Genomic DNA, 12,796 nt, shown 5'->3' with positions numbered 1-12,796 from the left:
TATGATCCTGCTTGTTGTAGATTTTTAGCTCCCGCTTTGCAAAAATTGCACAAGGACAAAAAAGATAGGACATTCCAACGAAAACTTAGATTTTACTAAGCCTCTTGTCCTTTTTGACTATCTTTTCCTCTTTGACTGCCTTCTTTGTATTTAATAAATACTTTTATTATCAAAAGGAACGCCAGGAAGTGGAAACAAGAAGTTGTTGTTGTTTTCTTTTCGCCCTGTTGGTTCCTTTGTGTTTGGGAGGGTAAGGGAAGAGCACAGAAACGGAGGGACAAAGGGTGAGCAAATGCAACAGTGATACTCACTAGATACTATGTTGAAAATGAACTATGGAACTTGTCAGCAGGGACAGGGAGAAAAACTGGGAGAGAGTGAGGGAAAGTGTGACATTGTCCAAAAAGAAATGTACTCATTACCTGACTTATGTAACTTATGTAACCCCTCTGTATATCACCTTTATAATAACAATTTTATTAAAGCTGTAAAAAAAACCAAATCCTTTTACTTCTCTTGATCACGTCTTGTGCTTTTTGCATGATTTTCTTAGTAGTTGCTCTAGGACTGCAGTATTCATTTTAATGTATCACAATCCACTCATTTATTCTAATTAATTCTAGAAATAGAAACTTCCGTCCGATGCAAGTCCACTCCTTGCTGTTATTGTCATATGCATTGCCTGGAGGTTGGTTAGTAGACTAAGTACAAGTGTTAAAAGTACTTGTGATATGGCTTTTAAAGAAGTTGTTAAAATGATTAAAATATGTGTATGCAATCTTTCATACTAACTCACAAAATTATCATTCACAGTTCTTTTCATTTCTTCCTGGGAATCTGTGTTACCTTATGGTATCATGTCTCAAGGACTTCCTTCTTTCAGGATAACAGGTCTGCTGGCAGCACATTTGCTCAGACTTTATCTAGGGATGCCTTTGTTTTGCCCTTATTTTTAAGAATAGTTTTGCAAGAATTCTTTTTTTGTGTGTGCAAGAATTCTTGCTGGACATTATTTTCTTCCAGCTCTGTGAATGTGGCACTCTTTGGCCTTCTACATCTGTGGCTTTAGATAACAAGTCGGCCTCATTGTTCAGACTGTGTTTGGTACTGATCTGTGATGAGTCCATTTCTCTTCTTTCTTTGATAATTTTTCTCTTTGGATTTGGCTTTCAGCAGTTTGACCATGATGTGTCAAGGTATAGATCTATTTGTGATCTCTTTGATTTTCTTTGAGCTTCTTGGATGTGTGGATTACTTTTTCGTTGCTTTTTAGTTTGAATTTAAGGCTTTGTGTTTGTTAAGTAGGCATTCTACCTCTTAAGCCACACTGTAACCCTTTTCGCTTTTAGTTATTTTTTTCTGGATAGGGTCTCCAGTTTTTGCATGGTTCATTTTCACAGTAAAGTTCTGAGACATCCTGCAGGGAAGTAATGAACTTAACTCTTCAAACATTTCAACATAAACTCAAATATTATTAAGAACTTTCTATACTACATTGTATAAGGAAAATGGATAGCGACTGAAGTTGTGAGCTCCAGATTTGAATTTAGGCTTTGCCATTTACGAGCATTACTTCATGTTTATGAGTTTCAGTTCTTTTTATCTGTAAGAGGGGGTGACATCTAGGGTGTAATTAAACAAGATAAATAAACAAGGTCTAGTACATAGCCAACACTCTATGCACCATGTGGTTCAGTCCTGGCTGACCTTAAACTTGTGATTCTCCTGTTTCTGCCTGCAGAATGCTATGATTAAAGGTGTGTACTGCCGCACACAGATCCAATTGACTTTTGTTTGCTTGTTCTGTGTTTTTTAAGGAAGCAACTATTTGACTGCTATGTTCTTCCAGGCTGAGATGCTGGGGATATATAATAGTAATTAGTCCATGGCCTCAGGTGACTTACATTTTACAGGCAGGAGAGATAGACTAGAAACACTAATATATAAACATTTTCTGATTAGTGACACTATTATGAGGAACATAAATCAGTGCCATGATCAAAGAAGAGTCTGCTTTAGAGTGGACATGCCAGAGGGCATTTTTGGGGGGAGACGATATTTGCAGTGAGATGTCAGCCAAGTAAGGGTCTCTGGAGAATCAGAGGGAAAAGTATGACATGGGAAGTTAGCTTAGCTTATTCTGGGTTAGAGGAAGAGTCTGTGTGGCTAGTTATGGAAGTACAAGAGGGACATTGCATTTTTTTTGTAGGTTGTGGGGCCTGAACTCTGGGCCTGGGTGCTGTCCCTCAGCAATTCAGCACATGGGGAGCGCTCTACCACTTGAGCCACATCTCCACTTCCAGCTTTTTCTGCTATGTGGTGCTGAAGAATCGAACCCAGGGTCTCATGCATACAAGCACTCTACCACTGAGCTGCAAGGGAAATTGCATCTTTGTAACTTCAAATCATAGCCAGACCTCCTGGGTCTTCATTTATGGGATAACCACTCAAGTTACATAAATATTTTCCCAAGAGGTGGGGAGAGAGTGGGAGAGAAACATAGTTACCACAGCCCAGGAATTTCGGGGAGAAATGATCATCCGCCTACCTGAACAGGTTCCCCACTATTTACAACAGGAGCAATGAGGTTAACCCAATGAAGGGCTCACATGAACCCTTCATGAACCCCAGGAAGAAAGTCTCATATTCAGGCCTTACTGCCATTGTGGTTTTCTTGACTCCTGCTGCTTTCGTTCTTGTTGAAGCTCATGTTTATTCCTTTTAGTTAGTCTACCATCTCTCTTTTATGTAATCTCTTCCTACTTTCTTCTCTTTAGAAGGCAGAGATCAATCTCAATCTCCTGTTTATCATCAAATTATTCAGGGAAATGTTCATCAAATACCACATGCTATTCCTTCCTCCCCTCTGGTTCTAGAGCTTGAACTCAGGATCTTGGATTCTGCCAACTTGGTTCATTTCTCCAGCTCTGCTTTTTGCTGGTTAATTGAAGAGGGAGTCTCTCAGACTTCTTCTGCCTGAACTGGCTTCAAACCATTCCCCTTCAAGTCTTAGCCCCTTGGAGAGCTAGGGTTACAAGCACGAGCCACCAGAGCCCAGCGATGCTTCTTAACCTGAAAAAGCTCAGTTGTTCATCTTTTCTAGACACAAAACCCCTTCCACATGCCCAGTGAATATCCATTTGCACTGGCATTCATTTGCCAAAGTAGACTGAACATTTCTTTATGGTTCCAAGGGTCATTTTCTTAGCTCTCTTCCTAGTGTCTGTAGCCTGCAAAGGGGAGAAAGTGATACCTCTGCAACCCAACCTGGATCTCTGCAATAATATATTTGGTCAAGGACAGAGGGATAACAATGTTTTGTGTGTGCATGCTTTTGTTTCCTATCTTACTGTGTCTGACTGCAGACACAACCTGTTTGTTATTCTGCTCCTACCCAGGGGCAATGAAGGTAAGAAGATTGCTGACCTCCTTGCAGCTCCGAGACAAGACTTCTTATGAACACATGGGGAGTCACCTTGGGCTGCCCTGTAGTAGCATCCTCCCCAACCAGCTCTCCTTTCTAAATAGGCAGTGCTTTCTTGATCGAACTGAGCCAAAAGTGACACCAATTCAATCAGTGTTTTTTTTTCTTCTAATAATGACTTATTCAGATGTAATCCTCCTTCTTTTTCAATTTCTTAGCTTTTGAGATATTTCAATATTCCCAGGCACTCTAGCAGAGGACACGCAGGAAGCCTTGAAGAAGAAATTCAGGCCACGGTTAGCTTTTAATTAGTGTAGGAAAAGCTTAGATGAGTGGTAGAAGGAATGAAAATTGCCCAAGTAAGGTTGGGGAAATTGCTATGAGTTTTAATTAGCTCTACCTTAGCCTGGGTCTCTTCTACCGTAGCTAATTGAGTTGACATAAATCGGAAAAATATCTGAATTAGTTTAATGATTCACTAATAAGTTGTTTTCTTAAGTGTTTGACTCAGACTATTATTTACAAAAGACTAGTGCATGTGAGCACACACGTGAGCATATATGTGTAGATGTAAACTCTGGTCTCTAATAGTTCATCTAGGACTGGTTATTTGCAACCATCTGGAATATTTCCTGTTCTTCTTCTTTAGGCATCAAGTGCATTTCACAGTCTTTTGAGTCTTCCTCACTATGTTTGCTTGGTTTGCCCTAACCTCTTTACATGTTCACTATTCACATGCCATCTTTTTCTTTTTCTTTTTCTATTGCTTTTTTTCTTCTTCTACAAGCTCAAGATTACCCCCATCGAACTGGGATTTTCAATTTAAGTCCTTTTTTTTTTTTTGTTATTCTAGAGTTTATCCAGTTATCAGCCTGTCCCTCAGGTTTCCATCCTAATTTAAAGGACAAATTGAATTATCTAAGACATCAAATCTTTGGACAATGTCATGAAATACAGAAGAGTCCAGGTGGGTAAATGGTTCACTCTGCTGAGTGCTTCCTTAGGCACTCCCTACTGAGATCATTCATGATAATCATAGTCACAGAGCATCAAGAAAAAAAGACCACCTAGTGTATGCCGAGAGATGCTGCATGCTGAAGTATATCCAGAGGCCTCTTGAGAAAAAGGCAGGTAGAGAAAGCCATATCCATCAAGGATATTACAGTCCTCACAGGATAAAGAAAGCTTGAGAACTGGAAAGGCATCTGGGAACACTGCTTCCCTACCTGTTACAACACTAGCTCCCAGAAATGTCCACATGGGAATTATATTGTTATGCCGTTTTCGTTACAGCTGGTTGTATTATATCTAAATCCACCTGGATTAAGAAAATCTGTTATTTTCTTTTAAAATAAGAAAACGGCTTTTGCTTCTGCAGCTCAGATTTCAAGTAAAAAAGATTGGAAAAATAATCTCATGTGCTTCTAACTGGATGAATTGTTTGCTTGTAAAGTTATTTCTTAAGGTTTTTTTTCTTTCAATTAACATGTTAGATCCTTAAGGAGTACCCTGGATAAATGCCCAAGTTGATCTTTGGTTAAGTAGAATAGCAAAGTCTGCATCCAGGGAATACAATCCTGTGATTAGGAAGCAGGTCAATATGGCACCTTAAATATCCTTTGAAAAATAAAAGACTTTTTAATGATTCTTCAGGATTTGTTTCCCATTTTCCACCAGATAAGCATTTTGGCTAGATTCAAAAGGAAACACAAAACAAAACTCCAACAATAACAACCACCTTGAGATACTATTAATGATTGCTTTGTTCAGAGATATCCACTTCAGGGAGATTAAGAAGAATCCAGATAGAAGCAAAATGAAACACATGTAAGAGTAAGTGGCTTATTGTGACAAATGGAAGTGCTGAGGTGGCCTGGAATTAGAAGAGGTAATTTTTCACAAGTGAAAAAAAAATGTGTCTTCAGAGTTGGGGAATTGCTTAGAGGAAGCTTTGCCTCAAAGAATGCACAGGCCACTTTGTGTGTTTAGCTGTTTCTCAAATTATAAACCTACGTATTTGAAAAGTTGCATCCTATTTCATCAAAGATATGAGTGAAATCAGAAAAGAGTTGTTTTAAAAGGTAGCAGGTATGTCAACAACGTCAGTACTAATTGTTGCACATTTTTTTTCCTTTTCAATTTTCCAAGGGGTAAATTGGCAGGTTTATCTTGGGTATGGAACTGTGTAGACAGTGGCACCTAAGATTGGTGTGCATGGTCCTACTGTGAAGCAGCCCTACTGTGCTAGTAGTCAGTGATTTAGTCACCCAAATGTACTAATAGCAAACAGGACAGACTTAGATACAGTTCTTAGCGTACTTAGAGCCAGCCTCTCTCTCCACTAACATGTCCTTTGTTGAAATCCTAATCTCTACAGTGATGGCATCAGAAGGTAAGGGAATAGAAAATTATGTTTACTTATGGGAAAAGGTCCAAAGAGATCCTCAGCCTTTTCTCTCATGTGATGACATAGCTAGGTGGCATTGTATCTTTTTTTTAAAAAATTATTTTATTGTAAAGGTCATGTACAGAGAGGTTACAATTATGTAAGTAAGGTGATGAGTACATTTCTTGTTGAACAGTGTTACCCCTTCCTTCATTTTCTCCCATTTTCTCTCCCTTCTGACTCCCCTTGCCCCCTAAGAAGTAAAGTTTATTTCTACCATAGTGTCTTGTGAATATGTTGTCGCATTGATTCACCCTTTGTCCTTTGTGATTCTCTTTCCCTTCCCCAAATAGATAAATGTATATACAAGACAGGGTACCAAAATAAAAACCAGTGACAATGGGATAAACCAAAGGAAAAAAAATGAAGGAAAAAAGAAATAACCTCACACAATATACTAAAAACAAATGAAAAAACTCTACTGTTTTTATATCTTGCAGTTTATTTCAATTAGCATTGTTTCATATGGTCATATGTATATAGATAGTGAGCTGTTGTGATCCTCTACTGGAGGATCATAGACATATGACAATTACTAGCCAAATAAGGGAAACCATGGAATCTATGTTTCTGGCTTTCTTCACTTAATATGATTTTTCCCAAGTCTTTCCATTTCTTTATGAATGGGGCAATGTCATTCTTTCTGATGGAAGCATAGAATTCCATTGTGTATATGCCACGTTTTTGCTATCCACTCATCTACTGAGGGGCATCTGGGCTGCTTCCATATTGTATCTATGTTAATAACAAATCCTGAAATTAATAACCATCTCATGAATAAGTGGGATAAAGAATTAAAAAGAGACTTCTCGGGAGAGGAAATAAGAATAGCATAGACATGTGAAGAAATGCTCAACATCTCTGGTCACAAAAGAAATGCAAATCAAAACCACATTGAGATTCTACCTCACCCCAGGTAGAATGCCTACAATCAAGAAATTTAATAACAACAGATGCTGGCGGGGATGTGGCCAAAAGGGTATTGTTGGTGGGAGTATAAACTTGTTCAACCACTCTGGAAAGCAGTATGGAGGTTCCTCAAAAGACTAAACATAGAGCTCCCCTGTGACTCAGCAATCCCACTCCTGGATGTTTACCCAATCACAAAGCCACACTAAAGCTACCAGCACAACCATGTTCATTGCAGCACTGTTTATGAACCATTAAGCAGATCCTCACCGGACACACCTTGATCTTAGACTTTCTAGTCCCTGCAACTTTAAGAAATAAACTCTTGTTTCTTGTAAGTTACCTCATTTATGGTATTATAGCAGCATGACTATGGACTAAAAATGCAACAACTATATAAGACACATTGATGTTTGGTCATTTGTAAGGGAGGACCATGTAGCTCTAGCAGCAGCTAGTGGGGGCTACCCCACTGAACTGTCACAGAATAAAGGGACATTTTGGCCAAAGCTTTAACGTGTGATCCAAGTGAAGGAAGGTTGAAAGTGAAATGGGAAGGAGAAGCAAAAAGTTCTATTGGTATGTCAGAGGAACTAAATTTGGCAGGTCTCAGGTGCTCTGTTTGGAAAAGGGTAGAAAATAAAATGACTAGAATAGGGAGCAAGTCTTGGAGCAATGTCAGTGTGAGATCTTCATAGTGTCAGGTGGAACAAGGTTTGATTTTCAATTCTGAACTTTCCAAGTACTGTAATTTAGGCAAATCATTTGACCTTACCTATATAGGCAGGTTATGCCTAATTCATAAGTATTGCTTAGAACTTAAACAGTGAGGCATTTCATGTGGCAGGTTGGAGGTATGCAACAAATGGGAATGATGGCGATTCTTTTTACCATAACACAAGCATTCCAACAAAGACTGATGTTGCAGAGAAAGGAAGTCCTATTGCCATCAGTTTGCACATGAGAAAGACTAGATATGTTGACTTATTGGGTTGAGTGTCTTCCTGATGTGTCTTAGTTGCTTATTCTTTATGAGTTTTGTCCCATCCTTAGTTCTAAGATGACACATATTTTCCAGTATAAACAATATAATCACTTGATGAAATGCCATTTTATGTTTTCATTTGCACATTAAAAACTGAGATGGAAGTAGAAAGTTACTACTACTTTTCCCAAACAGGAAATAGCTATTCAGGGCTGGAGCAACCTCATCCTTGCATCTTGCTGTTGGAGACACCATCTCCTTTTTCACTTAGAGTATGTATATATGCTACTGCTATGGAGCATTCAGTGGACACATGACTACCATCTACTGTGACTGTGCTATGGAAAGATAGAAGGGCTTTGACAGAAGAGAGATGGAGCTAGAGCAGCTTCCCAAGAGTTGCTTTGAAGTCTGGGAAGGAGATGGTCATGTGGATAGCATGGGAACAGAAGATTCCCTGTGAGCTAAAGTGAATCAGTTATTTCACCATCACGCAGGCTTAGGAAGAGGATGTCTTCATAGAACGGCACGCAGCTCTCCATAGCTCTTGCATATCTGAGACATATGAACAGATGATCTGAAATTTGTCTGTTTGGCTTCTGCATGCTAATTTAAAAAATTATTTGTATCCTCTTGGCTTATTCCATAAAGGTTTTGAGGTAAAATTCATTATGGTTTTTATGCAATGACCCTCCTAATTGTTTCTCAGCACTGTCATGTTTGTCTTTGTGTTCCCTAAGCCATATGCAGAGAGACTTGAATAAAAGTTGAATTGAATTTACATATTCTGAGCTCCCTGTAAATAGTTAGCAAGGGCAACTGGTCCTAGAATCTTGGTGGGTGGCAGGGAAAACTGGACCAACATGTTCATAGTGCTTAGCTTGAGTTACCATACTTCATAGAATCTGAAGTGTCACTAAATTAGAGAGTATTCTGTTACTTTATGTGTTATTAAGACAAAAAAATCCTGAAAATTAAGCTATAGTACAATTTAATCATCTACAGCAATCTACAGATCTACAGATGCAATCTGATTTCAGAGATGTTTAATGTGGTGGCAAAAAAGTGTCATTAAGGAGAAAACTCACAATGATAATACTTTTCTTCATCTTGAATAGTCAGAAATTCTAAAACACAGGGAGACTGAGGAGAGCAAGAAGGCAATTCCCTCCACAATCTCAACCCCCAAAGATGCTTCAAACATTTAGACTCAGCAATTGTATTTCTTGAAACTGAACCTGAGGAAATAGCCTGAAAGTTTATGAAAATGTCACCACACAGTTTAATACAGGAAGCCATAAAAGACAAAAAAGAAATAACTTAAAATCTTCATTATACACATATAGATTAAAATAACAATAAATATTTACATAGATGGATGTAATTTTTATATTATGTTTTCTATTTTCTATTTCTATTTTATTTTAAAAACTTATTTTTTACATTTTATGCTTTTATGTTTACATATTTGCTATTTTATTCACATATATTTATTAGTTATTTATTTTATGCAATATTTGGTAGAATCCTTTCATTTTGTGTTTTAATGATCACATAGTGAAACATTGCTATAGGATAAAATTACTACTATGAATGAGATTATAGAAACATTGCTAGAGGATAAAATTACTACTGTGAATGAGATTACATGTACATTGATGTCTACCATGTACATTGATATATACATGGGTGTAAAATCTTCAATTATATAGAACAAAATTTTAGTGAAAGGTTGTTTGGATGAAGGGGTTTTAACTCATTTTTATCTTCATGCTCTGATTTTTTGGAAACTGGAGAACTAAACATTGGTTAGCAGATACTATGCAAGTAGGTAGTAGAAAATGAACATCTTGACCTAGAAACTTTATTTTCTATAGTAAGACTCTCTGATTGTTTTCAGTTGAGCCCCCTTCCCCTTTAAAGGGCATAGAAAAGATTATTTGATTCCCCATTGGAAATGATACTTCATCTCCTAGAGCTTTCCTTCAAAAGTTGATGTCTAAAAATGAGAAGACAAGATCCTCTGGTTGCAACTATGCAGAAGGCCAGGGGAACTTGAACTTTATGATGCAAGCAAGCTCAGCCTGAGGGAAAGCAGGCAACTCTGAACTCATGCAAGACAGGCGGTTCAGGCCCTACAGATGGGAGGGAGCAGGGTGGTCAGCTGTCTAGCTGAGGCCACAATTGTTACCGTGGAAAAATGATAAACTGTCTAGGTCTAGCACTACAGTGCTGCAAATTCAGTTTTTTTAAGTTTTTTTTTTTTTGTAATTCTTCCTAAGCAATGCCATTTTCTTGTTTTCAGAGTTATAAAAATTGTATTGGCTTCTGTCAGTTATTCAGGAGGGATTTCATTGCTATGTTTATGATGTCATTTCCTAAAACTTCTGGGCCAAGACCCCACTTCAAGGATGAAGTATTACCTTTTGAATATTTATTTATGAAGTATGCATGTCTTCCCAGTTTATACTGGAGATATTTATTTTTAAAATTGTCAGTCATAGAATCCTTATTTGAACAGAAAAGGCTCTAACTCTACATTATAGTTATGTATTTTATTTCTAATCCAATGAGGTGCTATTTTGATATAGTTTTTCAATATAACTGTATATTTCATTATTTAAAGCTTTCTCAACCTGGATCAAGATACATTATACTCATAAATTGACATGTTGAATTGAAACCCCTTTGTGTGACTACTTAAAGATAATATTTTTACGAAATTTAATACAAGATAAGCTGTCAGTATATTTCTAACATTAAAAATCTAATATTCCTTTAATTTAAGGTTGAGTTCATGTAAAAATTGTTTTGTGATTAACTTTTCTTTTTTTCTTTTTAGAGTTAAGATTGTCATTTTTGTCAGCTCTGCAAGATTTAAGGTATTTGTAATATTTCAATATTGACATTCTCTCTCTTGACCATCTATCACCTATCATCTATCTCTCTCCCTTTTTGTACATGGCTACATGGCTGTTGTAAGCTGACAAAGTAAAACATAGGTTTCAATTGACCAGGAAGCCTTTGGTTAAGAATTGATGCTTAGCATTTGGGCAGAAAGGTATGAAATTAGACACCTATGTTTTCTCTATCTGAATTCCTGTCTTCTTCCTGAGCAGCACTTCACACTGACAATCTAGTATTTTATTACTGGCTTTGCCAATCTCAGTGGCTCACACTTCTGTTCTCTGACCCAGCTTTAGCTAACCACAGTTCCCATCTACTTGACCAGGACAGTCCACTCAAGTGCAAGCACCTGTCCAAATCTAATAGCAAGAGAATGCTGGGGAATACTTGTGTATAAACACTGAGAAAGGAGGATTTTCCTCTTCTTTCATCTTTGATTCTGAGCTGTGGGAACACAAGTCAGAAACTAAACTCATGTGTTCTGGACAACAGAAGACATCCGCAGAAGGGGAAATAAGGCTGCCTCCCAAGGAGAGTGGGGCTATGAAACACTGAATAAGTCCTCAGAGACTGGATGAAATTTAAACCTTTTGATTTCCTAACGAAATATGTTTCTTGTTGTTGGCATTAAGATTGCTGGAGTTGGATTTCTACCATTCAAAAATGTCCAAGTTCTTCATTAATCCTTGGCATTTTGCTTGCCTTCCAAATCACATTAGGTACATGCACACACATTTTATATATGTGGAATTGAGGTGCAGTCAGTTGATTCCTCTACTGTAATAGCATTCAAACAGGCACAATTTTGTTAAAACAACATTAGAGGGCGATTACAGCCCAAGACTCCATTTTCCCTAATCTGCAGCCCCGAGTGTATCCACTAATTCCTTTGCTCTAATGTTCAGACTCTGGCTCTAAACTAGCACACTTCTTCATTTCTGGTGCAAGCAGATCTTTAATTTCATTGTCCAGGCCCTAACACAGTCAGAAGAGTCAGGGTCCTCTCAGAATCTCTGAAGTATAATTCCACACCATATATCAAAATTAAATTTCTAGGTAGGTCAGAATTAAAGATTCTGGGTTAAACAGCTCTGTGTTTAATACCTAGTACTAAATTAAAAGCTAATAAACAAAAAAGTTCAAAAAATAAAAATATAAAATAAGGAACATAGAAGCCAAAGTTATAGATTCATGTTTGCTATTTAAAGGTAACAGAGAGAGCAGTTTAGGACTTCTAAAAGAGAACATAGTAATAAATATTCATAAATTTAAAGCTTTAAAGCTAGGCACAGGTAGCACAGGTCTGTAATCCCAGCTACTCAGGAGGTTGTCTTAGGATCACAGTTTGAAGCCAGCCCAAGTTAAAAAAAAAAAAGCACACAAGACTCGTTTTCTTGTTTCTTGTTTCTAATATTATTATAGACCACTCAGAAAGTAAATGATGCTATAAAAATGCAGTAAGATTTTACAGAGATCTAGGCTCATTTGAGAAGGCTGCTGGAATACAAGTCATCCTCCACCTTCCTTTCTCCCTCCCAAACAAATGCCATATGCCCGTGCACAATGTGTTTCTGGCTCACTGCTATGTGGTTGACCTTCCATACTGGAAAGTTGCCAACACACTCAGGACGTAATTTTCTCTTCAGCTCATTGTTACAGTCATATTTAATATCATTGAGAGGAAAAAAAAAAGAAAATGCTGACAAGCAGGCCTGGAATCTTTACAGTAGTCCATCAATGAGCTAGATCTTTGGAGGCTGATATTTGTGATGGTTTTCAGAAGTCTTTGTAGAGGCCATGATGTTTCTGTTGCCTGGGTGTGTATTTAGAGCCACTCCAGCATTTACATCATCTGTAGAGCAACTAAGAAATAAGATCTTTTAACTTTCTGTGGAATATACAGAATACTCACTTAAGTCCTGAGAATTACATTGGATGAAAAAAAAAAAAAACAGTCTAGAGACAGCTATGGCATGCTAGAAAGGTAATCTTTTAACTACCTCTACTTAGTAAATAAAATTTTCTCTCATAGGTAGAATAGCTTTTGTCTTACTTCCCCTGGAGCTGCTGTATAAAGTACCAGAAATTTGGTGAGGAGGGGTTGTAAAAGTAGAATTTATTGTCT

General features: G+C 37.5%; 1 protein-coding gene across 5 annotated transcripts in view; it reads right to left on the bottom strand.

The window, feature by feature from the left end:
- The window catches only part of Ppp2r2b (protein phosphatase 2, regulatory subunit B, beta), a 473,748-nt gene that overhangs the window by 314,725 nt on the left and 146,227 nt on the right, over nt 1–12,796 (bottom strand). The gene's annotated exons all lie outside the window — the stretch shown is intronic.

This window comes from Dipodomys ordii, unplaced genomic scaffold (assembly GCF_000151885.1).
Source record: "Dipodomys ordii isolate 6190 unplaced genomic scaffold, Dord_2.0 Scaffold85, whole genome shotgun sequence".
Classification (NCBI taxonomy): Eukaryota; Metazoa; Chordata; class Mammalia; order Rodentia; family Heteromyidae; genus Dipodomys; species Dipodomys ordii.
The sequence above is the reverse complement of the archived record's forward strand: the minus strand, read 5'-3'. Positions and strand labels throughout refer to the sequence as shown.